Below are 16,627 nucleotides of genomic sequence, written 5' to 3'. Positions count from 1 at the left end.
CAGGTCATGATCTCACGGTTCATAAGCTGGATCCCCCAGTTGGGCTCTGTGCTGACAGCATGAAGACTGCTTAGGATTCTCTCCCTCCCTCTGTCTCTGCCCTCCCCCACTCATGCTCACATCCTGCTCTCGCTCTCTCTCAAAATAAATAAATAAGCTTTAAAAAAAAAAACCTATAGCAAATATTGTACTTAGCACGGGATTTTAGATGCATTACCAGTGATATCAAGAATAAGGAAAGGAGGTCTGCTATCCTAATTACCATTTAACACAGTACTAGAGATCCCAGTCAATATAATGAGAAAAATAAGTATAGAAATGTGAAGAAAATAGGTATACTGTGACTGTCCAGAAGTGATATGAACAAACACAGAAAAGTCAAAATAATCAAAAGACTAAAACCAATGCAAGTATTCAGCAAAGTTTCCAGACACACGATTGACTGACCAAAATACATCTGGGGTATTTCTTCCAAAAGTGCCAAAGATTAATCTAATCATGGGGGAAACATCAGACAAAGCAAAATTAAGGGGCATTGTTGAAAATAACTGGCCTGTTGCGGTAGGCAAAAGATGTCCAATCCTAATCCCCAGAACCTGTGACTATGTTAGGTCACCTGTCAAAGGGAATTAAGGTTTCTCTAATCAGCTGACTTTGAGATAGGGAGATTATCCTGGATTATCCAGGTGGGCCTAATGTATTCACAAGGATTTTTATAAGTGGAAGAAGGCAGGAAGCAAGAACCAGATAGATGGCTCTAACAGTTTAAGAAAGTCTCAGTCAACATTGTTGGCTCTGAAAATGGAGCAATGAAGCCTTGGGTCAATGAGGTAACTTCTAGAAGCTAGAAAAGGCAAGGAAATGGATTATCCTCTAGAGCCTCCAAACAGAATATAGTCCTGCTAACACATTCATTTTAGTCCATGACCCACTTTGGATGCCCCACCTCCAACTATAGGATAATAAATTTGTGTTGTTCTAAGCCACCAAGTTTGTGATAATTTGTCACAGCATCGGGAGGAAACTAATGCATCCGTACCTTCAAAAATTTCACTGTCATGAAGAACAAAAGACTGATGAACTCAGTCTAAAGAGACAACTGGAATCAATGCCTGGTCAAAGATTTCCTTTTGCTATAAAGGACTCTATTGGGACAATTGGAAAAATCTGAATAAAGTCTGTAAATTAGAAAATAGGATTGTGTCAGTGTTAATTTCCTGGTTTTGATCATTATAATGAGTTATTAAAAGAATGCTCTTGTCCAGGGGATATATACATGGAAATATTTAGGAGTAAAGTGTCATCTTACTCTTGAAAATTCAGAAAATTTATACATACACATAGAGAAATCCCAAAGTGTAAACAATTGATTCTTGGTATTATTGATACAACTCTGTCCCAGCTTTTCTGAAATTGCAAGTCCAAAATTATATCAAAACTAAAAGTTAGGAGAAAATTTTTTAGTTCCAGTTGTAGGAAACAAAACAAAACAAAACACACCATTCACTTTTGCAGACACCTTGATTTTAGGTATATTTCTAATGCTTAAAGAAACACCCTCTTTTGGTAGAATTCCAAAGTTTGATTACATACATAAACTTTTTATACTAAATATTGACACTGATAATCTAAGACCAGTTAACTTGTCAGGGTCAAATTGTTCATACAAACGTTTCCAGATATTGGTGTTGAACTTCATTTTTTTCTCTCTCCCTCTTACAAACTTTTTTGTTTCTGTAGAATAAGTAGCAATGTCCCCACTTTCATTTCTGATTTTAATACTTTGAGTTTCTTTTTTTTCTTAGTCCATCCAGCAAAAAGTTTGCCAATTTTGTTGATCTTTTCAGAGAACCAACTTTTGGTTTCATTCTTTTTCTCTGTCGTTTTTCTGTTCTCTATTTTGTTTATCTCTACTCTAATCTTTATTATCTTCTTCCTTGTGCTAGCTATATGGGTTTAGTTTGTTATTCTCTTTCTAGTTCCTTAAGTTGTAAATTTTTAAGGTTGTTGATTGAGACTTTTCTTGTTTTTAAATGTAGGCATTTATAGCTATAAAATTCCCCCTTTGCCCTGCTTTAGCTGCATCCCTTAACTTTTGTTATATTGTGTTTTCATTCATGTGTAAGTATTTTCTAATTTCCCTATGATTTCTTTTGGCTCTGTTGGTTCTTTAAGCGTGTGTTGTTTAATTTCCACAAAGTTGTGAATTTCGAAGTTTTACTTCAGTTATTTTTTTTTAAGTAGGCTCAACATGAGGCTGAACTCATGACCCTGAGATGAAGACCTGAGCTGAGATCAAGAATCAATGTTCTTCATTTTATCATGGTCAGAGAAGACACTTTCTATGATATCTATCTTTTAAAATCCATCGAGACTCAATTTGTGGCCCAAAAATATGGTCTGTCCTGGAAAATACACCAAGTGCACTTGAGAAGAATGTGTATACTCTTGTTGGGTAGAGTGTTGTATATATGCCTGTTAGATCCAGTTAGGTTATTATGAAGTCCTCTATTGCTTTATCTTCTGTCTGGTTGTTCTATATTTGACTTTTATACAAAGACATTTGAACTTTTTTTTTTAAGTTTATTTATCTATTTTTTAAAGTAATCTCTACACCCAATGTGGGGCTCAAACTGATGACCCTGACATCAAAAGTCACACACTCTTCCGACTGAGCCAGCCAGGCTCCCTCAAAGACATTTGCTTTTATTGTAGGTCTTGCCATCCCACATTCATTCTCGTATCTGATTACATACATTTTATTCCCATTCTGATCTAATAGTAAGCAGAATCACAAGGTAGTAAGATGATTTCTAAGAATACAGTCTATTGTGGGTTTTGCTTAATCATGTGTCTTCTGTTTCAAGAATCCTTCACAAGTAATATTTGAGATTCCCAGGCATGTTATATCATCCATTCAATTTTAATTATGTATGTTGTCAGATTTGTTGCTCACCCCCATTTCCTGTACTAGACAGCTTCTTTAATCTTGATAATCTCTATTTTAATTCAATTTTCAATTTGATAAAATATTTTTCTTAGGTGGAGTCCATATGTGGTAGTTTCTCTGAATCTTCATATGTTTTTCTTTTGTGCTGTCAATTGAGTTATGCCCTTGCTGGATTTAGGATTATTGGATCACACAATCTGTTGTGCTCAGTAGTCTGTAGACATTGACCAACTCTCTTTTATCCCTCATTGTTGTCAATGAAATAGCCAACATTAGCCAGATTCTTTTTTCCCCTCTGTAGGTAACCTGTTCTAAGATTTTCTCTTTATCCTCGAAGTTTAGAAACTTCCATGGAAGTGACTTTTTGCCTTTTTTAAAAATGGTACCTTGGATTATTTGAGCTCTTTCAATCTGAAGGCTCACCTTTCTTTTGCTCCAGGAAGTTTTCATCTATAATCCCTCTTTTTTTTTTTCTTTTAATTATATACACTCATGTGTGTTTGTCACATGTAGGCCAAGGAACTGGAATTAGCGTGGGCTTTTCAATGGTAAATTTAGCCCACACTTAACTGGACAAAGCTGCATTTTTCTATTCGTGCTTTAATTATTACTTCTCCATCTATTTTCCCTTTTTTACCCCCTGTAATTCCTATTATTAGCATGCTCAGCCTCCTAGATCTATCATTAGAGTCAACTACTTTTTTCCACTCAAGATTTCTGTTTCTTTTGTATTTTTATACTGGATTATAAGATTTTTTTTTAAAACAATGAGAATGGTAATTCAGTTCTCAGTTCCAACCATACTTTTTAACCAACCTACCAAGTCTCTAAATTCCGAAATCCTGTCCTACGGTTTTGGAAAGCCTTTTTCAGGTTCAGTTGCATCATCTTAGGAGTTCTGGCTGGTCTTTTGTTACGGTTCTCTCTTTCACTGCACCTTAGCCCCGAGAGCACCCACCTGTTGTAACTGTTCAGCTTTGTCCCTCTCCTCTTAGCTACCATCCTCTTAAATAGACTGCAATTTGGGTGTGAGTGGGGGACTCCTATGCAGTGGCAATCCAGCAGAAGGTGAAAATCACACAAGTTTTTGTTCTGGAGGGCCAGTGGCAAATGGGTGGTAAATAATGACCACTCCTTTGCTTTTTGGGCTTTCAGGTGTAAGTTGAAGCTGGTGTTTATCTTTCAGCTAAACTTACAGGTTATCACCCACCCTCCAAGACTGCCAGCAAAATCAGCCCTTCCGATGACAGCACACGGCAAAGGGGCTGATGCGTTCTTCTCTTTGAAGGAGTTGTCAGCATTGGTAGCTGGAGTCAAGAAACCTTGGGCCTCCACACCAGGATTTCAAGAAGGAGATGCCTTTTCCTCTGCCGCCCATCACTATTTCTTTCCCATTTCCACGAAGAACTCCTATACCTTATTGCCACTCCCCAGAGGACTCAAAACTCTGTGGCCTTAAACACACACCCCACTGTCCACTCTGTGCTCACTTTGGTTGCTGTGAAGCTTCAGAGTGGGAACTCGAACATAGAGAACTTTGGGAACATACATTTGAGTGGTAATCTTCCAAACCCTTCCACTTGTGAGGGTGGGAGAAGGGCAGCAGACATTAAAACATATAAGTCCACAAAAAAATAAAATAAAATAATCTGGTTTTAAGACCCACATTGCATACCATATGTCAAAATCATAAATTCAAATCAAACAAAAATAATAAAATAACCATTCACCAAAAGAATACAGGTAGATAGATAGTTCTCTAACTTCTGGAACGTGATAGACTTTCCAAGCATAAAAGAATAGAACAAATAAAAAGCTTGATCGATTTCCCTTGTTGAAAATGTAACACTGTCAGCAAAAAGTTTAAAAAACTAACTAGATACTATTAGCACATCCATAATTCCCATAAATCTATAAAAATAATTCTAAATTGCACTTTTTAGATGAGTGTTCCTTAATTCACCAGACAGGTAATACAAATGGCCATTGAAACATGGAAACATGTTCAACTTCACTAGTAAAGAAGTGTAGACTTAAGCAACAATAAGAGTCATTAAACTGGCTCTTTTTTTCTTCAGGATAATAGCAATGTTAGCAAAGATGGAGTGAGAAGGAGGCTCTCCTGCTGCTGGCAGGAGCGGACATTGATACATGTTTGGAAAGCAATTTGGCTTTATGTATAAGGAACCTTCAAAGTACGCACACCCTTTGTAACCTATGTTGCTCTCGCTTGCCTAGCAACCTTTGCCCCTTCATCTGTCAGCAACATCTTCATTTCCTTTGAGTAAATATAGACTCAGTGGGCTTTCAATCAAAGCGCCCTGTGCTTCCTTGCCCAAGAAGAGAGCACATAACCCAAGCCAGGCTGATCAGATTCTCTTTTCTGGGATTTTGAATCTTGAAATTACTACTACCCCTACTACTATTAATATCTATTGAATCCCCACTCTGTTCTTGGCACCATTCTGAGCATTTTACATCCTCACAAACAGCTCTATGAATGAGACACAATTTTTATCCCCATTTTGCAGATGGGAATAATAATACTAACGCCAAGATCAAGAATCATTGGGGATATCATAAAGATACCGTATTTGTTATCTACTGCTGAAAAACAAATTCCACCAAAACTTTGGCTTAAAATGACAAACACTATCTCGGTTGCTGTGGGTCCCACATTCTGGAGCTTCTTACGGGTGGCTCTGGCTCACAGCCTCTCCGAGTTGTAGTCAAGACATCAAGGAAAGCTGCAGTTATCTGAAAGCTTGACTGGGACCAGAGGATGGCTTCCAGTGGTGCCTTCACATGGTTCTTCTTTGGCAGAAGAACTCAGTTCCTCACCACCTAGGTCTCTCCATAGGGCTGCCTGACTGTCTTCGTGTCATGCCAGTAGCAGGCTTCCCCCAGATCAAGTGATGGAACAGACAGCAAGAGAAAGCCTAAAAGAGGCCAGAGAGTTGGAAGTGTCAGGAGATGAGGCATGGCAAGAGGGGACAAGTCCCACCATCCAGTAAGTGGTTAGGGCCTAGGAAGGGCACATGAGCAAATCTAGGAAGGCACATACATTGGGCTTATGTGCACATCTTGCATCACTCATGTCTATTCACACCCTCTTATGAGATTTGCAACACATGCGACAACAAGAAGTCCTCTTACCTAAGAGAAGAAGTGCAAGCTCAATGCTTCAGGATAATGGCCAGTTGCAATATCCTACAATGACTTAAATAGGCTTAACAACCCAAGATCCAGTCCACACGACTGAAGCTGTGGCTGATCCTGTGGCTGATCCTCAGGCTATAATTGATGTTCGTCACCATTCTCCTCCACACTCCATGCCGGATTTCCTTCACTTTCAACTAGCACTTCGGTTGGTCTCAGTTCCTTGCCTAGAGGGATGAACCAGAGCTTCATCCCCAGTGGGTCTTAGCCCTTAGTTGCTGTGTCTTTTTTAGGCCATGGTTGTTGCAATTGCCCATTCATGGTTATCACTGGGCACTGAAGCACCAAGAGATACCCCCATGAATCTTCTGGCATCCAGATATATTGCTCCCTCGCCTATTGTGTACTAACAGCCCTAAGTCCTAATGTGAATCAGGGCAATTACCACTGCCTATTTGGGATCTCTTTTCTTCACCATTGGTCCACCAGCATGAGGAAACTAAAACCGCTAAGTAGGAGTCACAGCATCAAAGACAACAAAAAATTTACTGTGTCCTCTAGAGAAAGTGTTTTCCCACCATAACCAGAAACCAGGATGCCTGGTAGAGCCTCCATCTGCAGGAATGAGGAAGCACAAATTTCTTAAGCAGGCCGCCAGGATTGACAATGAGAGAGCTAATCCTAATTCTATCCCTTTGTTCGTGGACCTGGATATTCTCCTGATTTAGGGACACAGCCATTGATTCAGCACATATACAACACACACACACACACACACACACACACACACACAAATACCCGTAAGATACTGCCCCCAAGCTGGGGCTTTAGCGGAGCTTGCACTTAGTGGTTTCACTGTTACATCAGGCAGGCTACTTTGCGATATGAGGATATCTACTCCTTGCATATGAGTGAAGCATGAGTGACTCATGTAGCGATCAGTTCATTGTCTAATGTTCTTTGCCATGAAACAGGTCCCTTGACTTGAGACAATATATGAGATATGCCATGACAATGGACAGGCATTCTGTAAGATTTCAGGTAATGGTGCTGTTGAAGGTGATGCGTCAGAGAATGAAAATCTATCAAATTATCAATTCTAGCAAGAAGAAATTGTGGCCTCATCCAAGGTATAAGGCATCCAATGTGTGCCAGCTACTTGCTGGAAGGTCTCTCCGAAGAACGGTACCATATCATGGGCTGTGCATCATTCTTTGATGTTAGAAGTTCAAGCATTAAGTCATTCTTAGTGACAGGGAGTGAATGTAGTTGATCCCATGCAGAATTTTCATCCATGCCACCATGGCCATTATCTTTGGACTCACTGAGCAAGTTCTAGGATGGCCAAGGAGAGAGGCCAAGGTGTCATGTGTGCTTTTTTTAAGTGTCCTAAGTGACTGCTCTCTTCTAGACATTAATGTAAGTCACAGATCTGCATGCTTTGTGCCCACTCCCATAAGCCCATTAACATAACTCTTCCCCCAAGACTCTCAGTCTTTGTTCCTTCTTGGCCATTGACCAATTGGCAGAGCCGTTCATCATGGAATGGGAAATTAATATGTATAGGTATCTCGGACCATTTCTCCCTTGATAGGGAATCCATGACCAAGTGGACTGACTCATTGGGAACCTTTTCTTTCACTCATGTCTTTCAGGACCATCACTAACAGGGTCTATCCTCAGGAACAGTCCTCTCTAGCAGCAGCAAACCACACTCAACTATCTGTGAACCAAGCTCAGATCTATTCATCCTCCATCAGTTGGTCATAGGGACTACTTGGCGAAGCCATAGAGTGAATTGCATGAGGAAATGACGTGTGTGTTTGACACACTTGTTCTTATAATTTATTCATGACTTTCGAATGACTACTTTCGTCATACAGGGCATTGCTGCTGTGTCCACCCAGCCTCATGCCTCAGTGAATCCATAGTGATCCAATAATACCAGCTCATGACAGGCAGCTATGATCACAAAGTCTCTTAGTGTCACATGGTTGGGCATCTGGTCTCTACCAAGGTTCAGAAGCAAACCAGGAGATATTTTTCTTTTCTTTTTTTTTTAAACTTTTATTATTTTTATTTTTTTTTAATGTTTGTTTATTTTTGAGAGAGAGAGAGACAGAGTGCAAGCAGCGGAGGGGCAGAGAGAGAGAGAGAGAAAGAGACAGAATCCGAAGCAGGCTCCAGGCTCTGAGCTGTCACCACAGAACCCAACACAGGGCTTGACCCCACGAACCGTGGGATCATGACCTGAGCTAAAGTTGGACACTTAACCCACTGAGCCACCCAGGTGCCCCGGAGATATTTTTTCAAATAAAGAGGATTTCTCTGGCCCTGCTTTAAAACTTAGCAGTCTGAGGGAACCTGGGTGGCTCAGTGGGTTAAGCGTCTGACTCTTGGTTTCAGCTCAGGTCATGGTCTCACGGTTTCTTGAGTTCGAGCCCTACATCAGGCTCTGAACTGACAGTGCAGAGCCTGCTTGGGATTCTCTCTCTCTCTCCCCCCCTCTCTCTGTGCCTCCCCCACTCATGTTTTCTCTCTCAAAATGAATGAATAAATAAACTTAAAAGAAAAATAAAACCTAGAAGTCGGCCCAAGACTGTCTATTGGAGCTTACCAAAGACTCCAATGTCCTCATTCTCCATAGACACTTTGGGCACCATCATATCTGCTAGTCAAATCGCTGGAGTAGCAGGGCAGCTGGCAGATCAACTGCAGAGCCCTCTTTTCTCAAGGTCCTAGTCCAAACTGGAATTTTCTGAGTTACCTGATAAAAGGGTCAAAGCAGTATTTCCAAGTGTAGCCAGTGCTACCACCAAAATACAACCAAGTGTTGTGCCTCTTCCTTCAAAGTTTCTACCCAGTGCTGTCTGCGGCCCAGGTTTGCGCCCGGTGAACTGTCAGGTGAGATGTGCCCTAACTCTCCCTGAACCCCCAAACTCTGAAAGGATGAGTTGGGGTTATTGGGAGCTCCTCCTACCCCACTTCTCTTCTGGGACGGGCAGATTGCTAGTTCTCGTCTGTCCAGACATGTCACATTTAGAACACCAGAGGGCGACCACTCCCCACAGATGGCGGTGCCTTGGCCAACAGCAGTTAAACCAAACGGTGGCCAGTCTTTCTCCTCCTCAGTCAGGCCTGCACGCCCCATGTCAGAACAGTGCAGTACAGATCCATGGATCCAGATACAAAGATCCATGGTAACAGGGAGACCTGGGCTTGAATCTCAACTCTACCAGTTACTTCCTATGACCTTGAACAAGTAACCTCATCTCTCCAAGTCCTGGTTCCTCGGCTAAAAAAAACGGTACAAAAATAGTACCTGCTTCATAGGGTTGCTGGAATGGTAAGTGAAATAATGTGGTAAATAGCACAACATTGCCCAAATATTAGTTATTCTTAGGCATTTTAATAGTTAATCTAATTTGATTCTCACCAGACTCCTTACAGCCAGAGTAGGTAAACATGATTCCCACTTTTCAGATGAAGAAACTGAGGCTCAAAGGAGTATAATGACCTGCAGAAGTACAACGGTAACAGCAGTTTCATTTTCTATGTCTCTCCCTCAACCACTTTACAAGTGGTGGCAGCTGGCCTCAAGAGACTTGTCTGAGATTCTGGGATTCTGAGGCCCAGAGAGGACAAATAGTTTACCCAGTGAACCAATGACTAATCCAGGACCCCATGAGCCATCCCACTGCACTCCCAACCCCCAACATTCCAGCCATGGCCCCCAGACACCCTGAAAAGACACTGCCTCGTTAATCTGCTCTAGATTGCTTGCTATAGGATCCTGTCCGTGAGTCTGGTTTCCCTCAGTAGACTGTGAACAAAGAAAAAAAATTCTCAAGGAATATATATTACTATGGAAAAGCATATTGCTAGATGAGACAAGGTATCTACAGAACTGCAGGTACATGATCCTAGTATGTATTTATGTATATCAGCAGAGAAAAAAGTGGAAGGTTATAACACACAATGGGAAAAATGCTTGTCTCTGAGTGGTGGAATTATAGGTGTTTTTTACATTTTTCCCTTGCACTTGTGTGTGTGTTTCTGGATGTATCCAACAAGCATGTTTTACTTCTATGATCAGAAAACAATGCATGTGTGTGTGTGTGTGTGTGTGTGTGTGTGTGTTACACTGTTTCAAGTGTCTATTTTAAAAACTACCACATAAAGAGTCAGAGATCTCAGGCTGTCCTCCACATTAATTTCTTGTTACTTTGCACAAGCTCTGGAACGCTCCTAAGACTCAGTTCCTCCACCTGAAAAGTAAGGAGGTAACTCCTGTCTCCCCTTCACCCTGAGTCTTAGAACCTTCCGGCCTGGAGGCCATCTGTTGTTCCCCCTTTACCTCAGCCAAGCTTCCAGGCATATGGGACCCCCACCTCTGTCTCCACTCCCCCAGTTCTGCTCACTAATCCCCCACCTCCTCATAGCTTGGGTTTTGCCCCCTGTTCTCCAGCTTGGACTCCACAAAGGTCACTGGTGGCCTCCTCATGGCCAAAAGCCACGGCTCTGCACTTTCTCTCTAGCTCTGTCTCTTCTTTCCAAATCCCTCCCAGTTTTCCCAGCAAGGGGCTCTCATGGTTGTGCCTTCCTCCTTGAAGCACACTCTTCCCTCGCCCCCTCTGACCGTGGCTGACTGGGGTTTCCTCAGTCTTCTGGCTGCTGCTTCTCTAAGGTTCTGCTTCTCAGAAGGGGCTCCTGGCTCCCAAGGCCCTTCCCTCTATCTCTAGCCTGCCTTGTTGACCTTGCCCACACCATGGGCCTATCGAATGGCTCTCACTCCCATCACCAGCCCAGACCTGGCTCCTGAGCTCTGAGCCTGATAACAAGTCCTGTAGAGGCCCACCCCACACTCAACCCCAGTCCCCGTCTGTTGTCTGCCCATGGGTGCTCAGCCCAGACTGCCATCCCCTCTCCCACCACCACCCAGGTCCTTGTCAGTCACCTCACAAGTACTTCTGGAATCCATCCCTCCTCTCCAAACCCTGACACAGACCCTAGCACATCTTCCATGACTGGTGAAGCCGTTCTCAAAGTCTGCCTCTCACTCACACCCCACAGCCACTCAGTGGGAGAGTTCTGCCCACCTTCCGGCAACACCCCAGACCTTTTGAGCACTCCGCCCCCTTCCCTTATCCACTCAGGGGATATCATCACACACCTTCATACCTCTCATCCGCATGGCATCCATGGGCTCCCCACTGGTCTCCTTGCTTTCACTCGCTCCCTGCAGCCTAGACTGAAATATAGATTACATCATAAGCATCATCAGAACCATGATTGAGCCTTACTATGTGTCAGGCATTGAGGGCTTTACCTATATTATCACTTATTCATGAATTCCTCACAACAACCATATGAGGGAAGTACTATTATTATCTCCACGTCCATTATTATCTCCTCAGAAAAGTGAGGTATAGAGAGTTTAAGCAACCCTTTTTGGTTATATAATTATAGTTGCTAACGTCTTGAAACTAGGATTAGAATACAGATGATCTGACCTGACCACAGAGCATCAACCCTTAACCATTCTGCTACGCTGCCAATTTGCCTTTTTTTTTTTTTTTTAAGTAGGCTTCATGCCCAGCACAGGCTTGAACTCATGACCCTGAGATCGAGACCTGAGCTGAAATCAAGAATCAGACGCTCGACCAATTGAACCACCCAGGTGCCCCCTCAACCTGTCTTTTTGCCAGAGACGCTTCTAGGATGAAGTCCACGTCCTTCTCCCCAGCCTCCGAGGACCCTCCTATAGAGCTCAGACACCTTTCCAGTCCTATCACCCACTGTGCCCAATGGGTACCCGCCTGCCCTCCTGACTGTATACCTCACCTGCCCACTTTTACACTTTAACCCATGCCTTCTTGCTGCCTGGTGCCTGTTGGCTCAAGCCCTCCTCCCAAGCGATCCTAAATGCCTCTTCCTCCATGCAGAGCAAGCTGGACCAGAAAGCAGCCGTGATGGGGGAAAGGCCAGTGACTGGGAAGCAGGAGGCCTGACAACTTGGTCATTCCCCTTCTGGAAGGTAACGGGGGTCTGGGCCCCTGGCCCTGGCCCTGGGCCCCAGTTTTCCCATCCGCAAGATGGAGAGGTAGGACCAGATCATCGTTAGGAGCTCTCCTTGCTCTAGCAGCACAGGCCCTATGTTCTCATGGTCCCCGAAATGGAGGTGAAATTGCTCTCTTTGAATCCCTTTAACATTCACAGAATGGAGAGAATGTCAGAACTGGGAAGGACTTCAAAGGACATATAATCCCACCCCCTCTCATTCCCCCAGGGATGCTGAGGCCCAGGGAGCAGCAGAGGCCTGTCTAGCCATCTGGGAAGTGGGAGTGGTGAGAGGGAGGCCGTGCTCTCCACTTGATGGAGGACCCATCTCAGCAGGTCCTCAGCCCCACAGAGAAAGGGGTGGGAGGAGTCTAGAAGGGCAAATGAGCCTGGCTCCTGGCGGCTTGGCCTGCCGGGCCCTCAGTAGTTTTCCATAACCAGCAGGCCTGCAGCCCAGGGCATGTGCTCCCCTCTCCCCTGGCCCCCCACATTCCTCTGCACACTCAGGCAGCAAAGTGGCACTCAGGGCTCTGTTGGGGCGGGAGGGAGGCAGAGACCCAGACACAAAGAGTCACAGTTATCAGTAGAGCCATAAACTCCAGGCCAGAGAGATAACGCAGATCCCGATGAGGCAAAGGTGCCCAGACACAAATGACACGTGCAGATACACTACGCCCACACTGCCAGGCACGTAGACCCATTTGCAAAGGCACACACAAATAGGACTGTGATCCAGAGATATTCATCTTATGCATACACACAGTCGCATTCACACCCCGAGGCTCACGTGCACACTCAGCAGACACCAACCCCCATTCAGGCCCCTGTCATCCTCCCCCCTCTCCCTCAGCAGCCCTCCCCGCCCGTAATGCCTGTGTAGGTCAAACGTTGGTCAAGAAAAGGGAGAAAAAACCTGAGCTGCCCCAATCCTGGGAGGCGGGAAGGAACTAGACAAAACCCAGGAGCCAGCCAGGCTCCCCCAGCACTGAGAAGGCGCCACTTTTTCATTCCAAAGAATTCACTGGACAATCCCCACCCTGTTCCCAGAGGCCTGGGTGAGGCTGGTCTGGAGCACCACCCCCGCCATGACCCTTTCTCTAGCCTCTGAGATTCCAGCTGGGTCCCCAGCTGCTAGAGGCAGAGCAGAGGGGCATCCAGGACCCTTCCCCTCGTTCATTTCCCCGCCAGTCTGCTCTCCGGCCCACCTGCCCCCTCCACCCTCACACCTGTCTCCCTCACTGTATCCCACTCCCCACCCCTGCCCCTCCAGCCCCACATCTGGCCTCCAAGAGATTAACTCCAGACCTTCTCTGGGTCTCAAGAACCCAGCAACACAACTCCTTGACCAGATGTACCCGGTGACTTACATCCTTGCCAGGGCCTCCCCCTGGATATTGCATGACTAACCTGGTGGCAGGTGTGATGGCATGCACCCGCTGCCTCAGGTCAAAGTTGGCAGAGGTGGGCTCCAGTCCCAGCCTGTCTGAGAACGTTGGCCAGGTGGCGTCAGCGCTTTGAGCCTCAGTTCCCTCATTTATGAATGGGACTCATAATGCCACCTAGCCCTCAATTATATATATATATATATATATATAGTTTATCATGGGGCCTAATTCGGAAGGCTGGTTTTAACTAGGAAATGGGCTGTGCCACTTGGGTCTAAGTGATTCAACCTGCCTCAGCCTCAAGTTCCCTACCTGGGAAGTGGAGTACCCCTTGCTACCTTGAGGGCTGAAATAACACCGTTGGGAGCAGACGGGGTCTCCACGGGGGCCTCCCGCCCCAGGGCTCCCCTCCTCCACGCCCACCTCGCCCCCAGCCCCCAGCCCTGCTCCGGGTTCCCACGCCTCCTGGCCCCAGCCGGCGAGGGCTGTCAGCCGGAAGGGATTTGTCGCCCGAGAGCAGGGATCAGCTGCGTCTGCACAGAGGCAGCCTTGTCCCGGTGGGGACCCGAGGCCGCGGCGGGGCCCCGCCATCACGTTGCTCCGCGGCCGCGGTGCCAGCGGCCACCCCGCCCCCGCTCGACTTGGGTCCGCTTCAAGGGCCGGCGCCAGATTTCCTGGCCCCGCGCCCCGAGGGCGGTTTAGGGGTGCCCGACGCGGGAGCTGCAGGGCCTCCAGGGCGCCCAGTTTCCGCCCCAGCTGGAGGGGGCCGCCGCGCACCACCCTCCCCCTCCCTCTCCACCTGCCAAGCCCACCAGCCAATCCTTCCCGAGAAAGGCGCGGGCTGGCCTCCCGCCCCCCTCTCCAACCCACGCGTCCTGACTCAGGACCACAGATTTCCCTGGGAAAAAAAAAAAAAAGCCTTGCCCCTTGGGAGGTCTCTCAGGATGAGCTCCACCAAGGATGGATAGGGGCGAGGGGAGGCCTGTGTGAGTCTGTTCCATTTTGGGACCAGCTCTGGGGGCAAGTTGTAGGGATCCAATGAGGGTGTTCTGGATCTGAGTCTGACTTGGAAGCCAATCCAGGTGTGATCTGGTCCAGGTGTTGGAATCTTCCCTCAGTGTTCAGAGCTTGGATGTTGGGACCCTCTCTGGGTGTTCTCAACTGGATGTCAGGATCTTTCCTGAGGTTCTGGATCAAGCTGTAAGAATATACTCAGGCTGTTCTAGGTTTGCAGTGGAAGCCGATCCAGATGCATCTGGTACAAGCGCTGGGATCTTTTCTCAATATTTAGAGTCCAGCTGTGGTCTTCTCCAGGTCAGATTGCTGGAGCTTTCTCTGGCATGGCGGTTGGAAGCCCAGACAGTGTATGTGATCCAGAGCTGGGGATCTTCTCTGGGTGTCTGGCACTGGGACCTGCCCTGGTAGATCAGGTACAGGTGTCACCAGCTGCTCTGGGTTTGTTTGGGGCCTCTAGACAGGAACCTAAGAGCCAGCCCCAGACCCTCCCATTGGCCTGAAGGCAGACATCACTGCTAAGTCTCAGCCCCAGCTCACTGCGACCCCTATGAGACCAGTAAGAGAAGGCCCCTGCAGCTCAGCTTGACGTCCCTCTTAGAACCCGGGAATTGGAGGCAGACCCTAGACTCAAGCTGAGAATCAGTCGTGACCTCACTCTGTCCAGAGGCACCTCCCTTCCCTTCTCTAACTTCAGTTTCCTCACGGAGAAGGTGGAAGGATTGTATTTGATATTCGCCAAGGGCCCTGTACCATCGTCTCCCTGGTCCTCCCCCGTGCACCACACACACAGGCACGCACACTTGCGCGCATGCACTGTACTTGTTCGTACCTCACACTTTTGTCCACTCTCATCTTCCCGCCTGGAATGTCCCAGTCTCTCCTTATCCCCTCCAGCCTCTCCCAAGCCCTCAAGCCTCTTTCCTTCCAGAAAACCTGCTCCCCTGAGCCAACGCTTTTTCAGGTGCAGGGCATGACCCTTTCCTGCCCTGAGAAGAGACGCCAGGAAGCCACCGACCCCGTCTGACTTCTCCACTGGGCTGGGAACTCTCTGAGGGCAGGGTCTTGTCTACTCCTGGCCCCCACTCTGACACCTCAAAGTCTCGTGCTCAGTTCAGCCACCATCCCAGGCTGGCAGTTGACCCTTTAAGAAGAAAAAGAATCTCTTTAGTCTCTAATATGCTGGTGGGGTGGGCACTAAGCGGATTTGGGAGCCTGTCTCCTGCCCACACCAATCCTCCTTTCCAAGCCATTGCACCCATGTGACAGGCAGTCTGGGGCAGTGGGGAGCCCTCCGGACCACGTGAGCCCAGGCGGGTAGCTGGAGACTGACTGCCCAGTTCTACCTCTCCCGGGTGGCTGTGTACCTAGCAGAGAGAAATCAGAAACCCCAGTTTCTGGAGTGATCTAGAGCAATTACCCCGCTCTCTGGGCCAAACTGTACAGTTGAGCATGTGCACATGAATGTCCATATATGCACATACACACACTCGTATACCTCTCAGAAAGGGAACTGAGCCAGATGCTGAACTAGGCACTTTGCAAACAATATTTCTCAGTCCTCAGAATAGTTTCATAGGAATCATTAGCTCTATCTGCAGCTGAGGAAACTGAGGCCCAGAGAGGGGGAGGGGCTAAGCTGAAACTACACACCTGTTAAGCGTGGAATCGGAATTCAAAGCAATGCCCTTGCATGCACGCACGTACATTCACACATCCACACACTTGCACAAGTGCACACACAACTTTCCCACACTTGTGCTCAACCCCTAAGCCAGTCACTGACTATGAGAGCTAGAAGGGAGCTTAAGAGATCACCGTGTCTATGCCATTCCATTTTACAGAAAGAGAGAGGGGAAGGGATTGATTTAAGTTTTCAAGACATTGCAGAATCAGGACTGAAATTCACACGTCCATTGTCACACAGAGTCACCTGTATACACAGCCACATGCCACACAGCTTACCCACAGACTCTTACACACAAGCCCACGAATGCAAACATATACTTGCACCCATGGATGGTCATTCACACCCCACACGTAATCTTTCTTGTTTTAT

General features: G+C 46.3%; 1 long non-coding RNA gene across 1 annotated transcript in view; it reads right to left on the bottom strand.

Annotated features, from left to right (window-relative positions):
- Positions 1–241: 241 nt before the first annotated feature.
- Positions 242–16,627, bottom strand: part of LOC113599396 (uncharacterized) — an 84,431-nt gene continuing 68,045 nt past the window's right edge. Inside the window, exons 3-4 of the long non-coding RNA XR_003420231.2 lie at positions 11,291–11,360; positions 242–5,889 (exon numbers count right to left, since the gene is read on the bottom strand). This is a non-coding gene — a long non-coding RNA (uncharacterized LOC113599396). The remainder of the gene's footprint in view (positions 5,890–11,290; positions 11,361–16,627) is intronic.

This window comes from Acinonyx jubatus, chromosome C1 (genome assembly GCF_027475565.1).
Source record: "Acinonyx jubatus isolate Ajub_Pintada_27869175 chromosome C1, VMU_Ajub_asm_v1.0, whole genome shotgun sequence".
Taxonomy (NCBI): domain Eukaryota; kingdom Metazoa; phylum Chordata; class Mammalia; order Carnivora; family Felidae; genus Acinonyx; species Acinonyx jubatus.
Note: the sequence above shows the minus strand (reverse complement) of the source record. Positions and strands in the feature narration are given on the sequence as shown.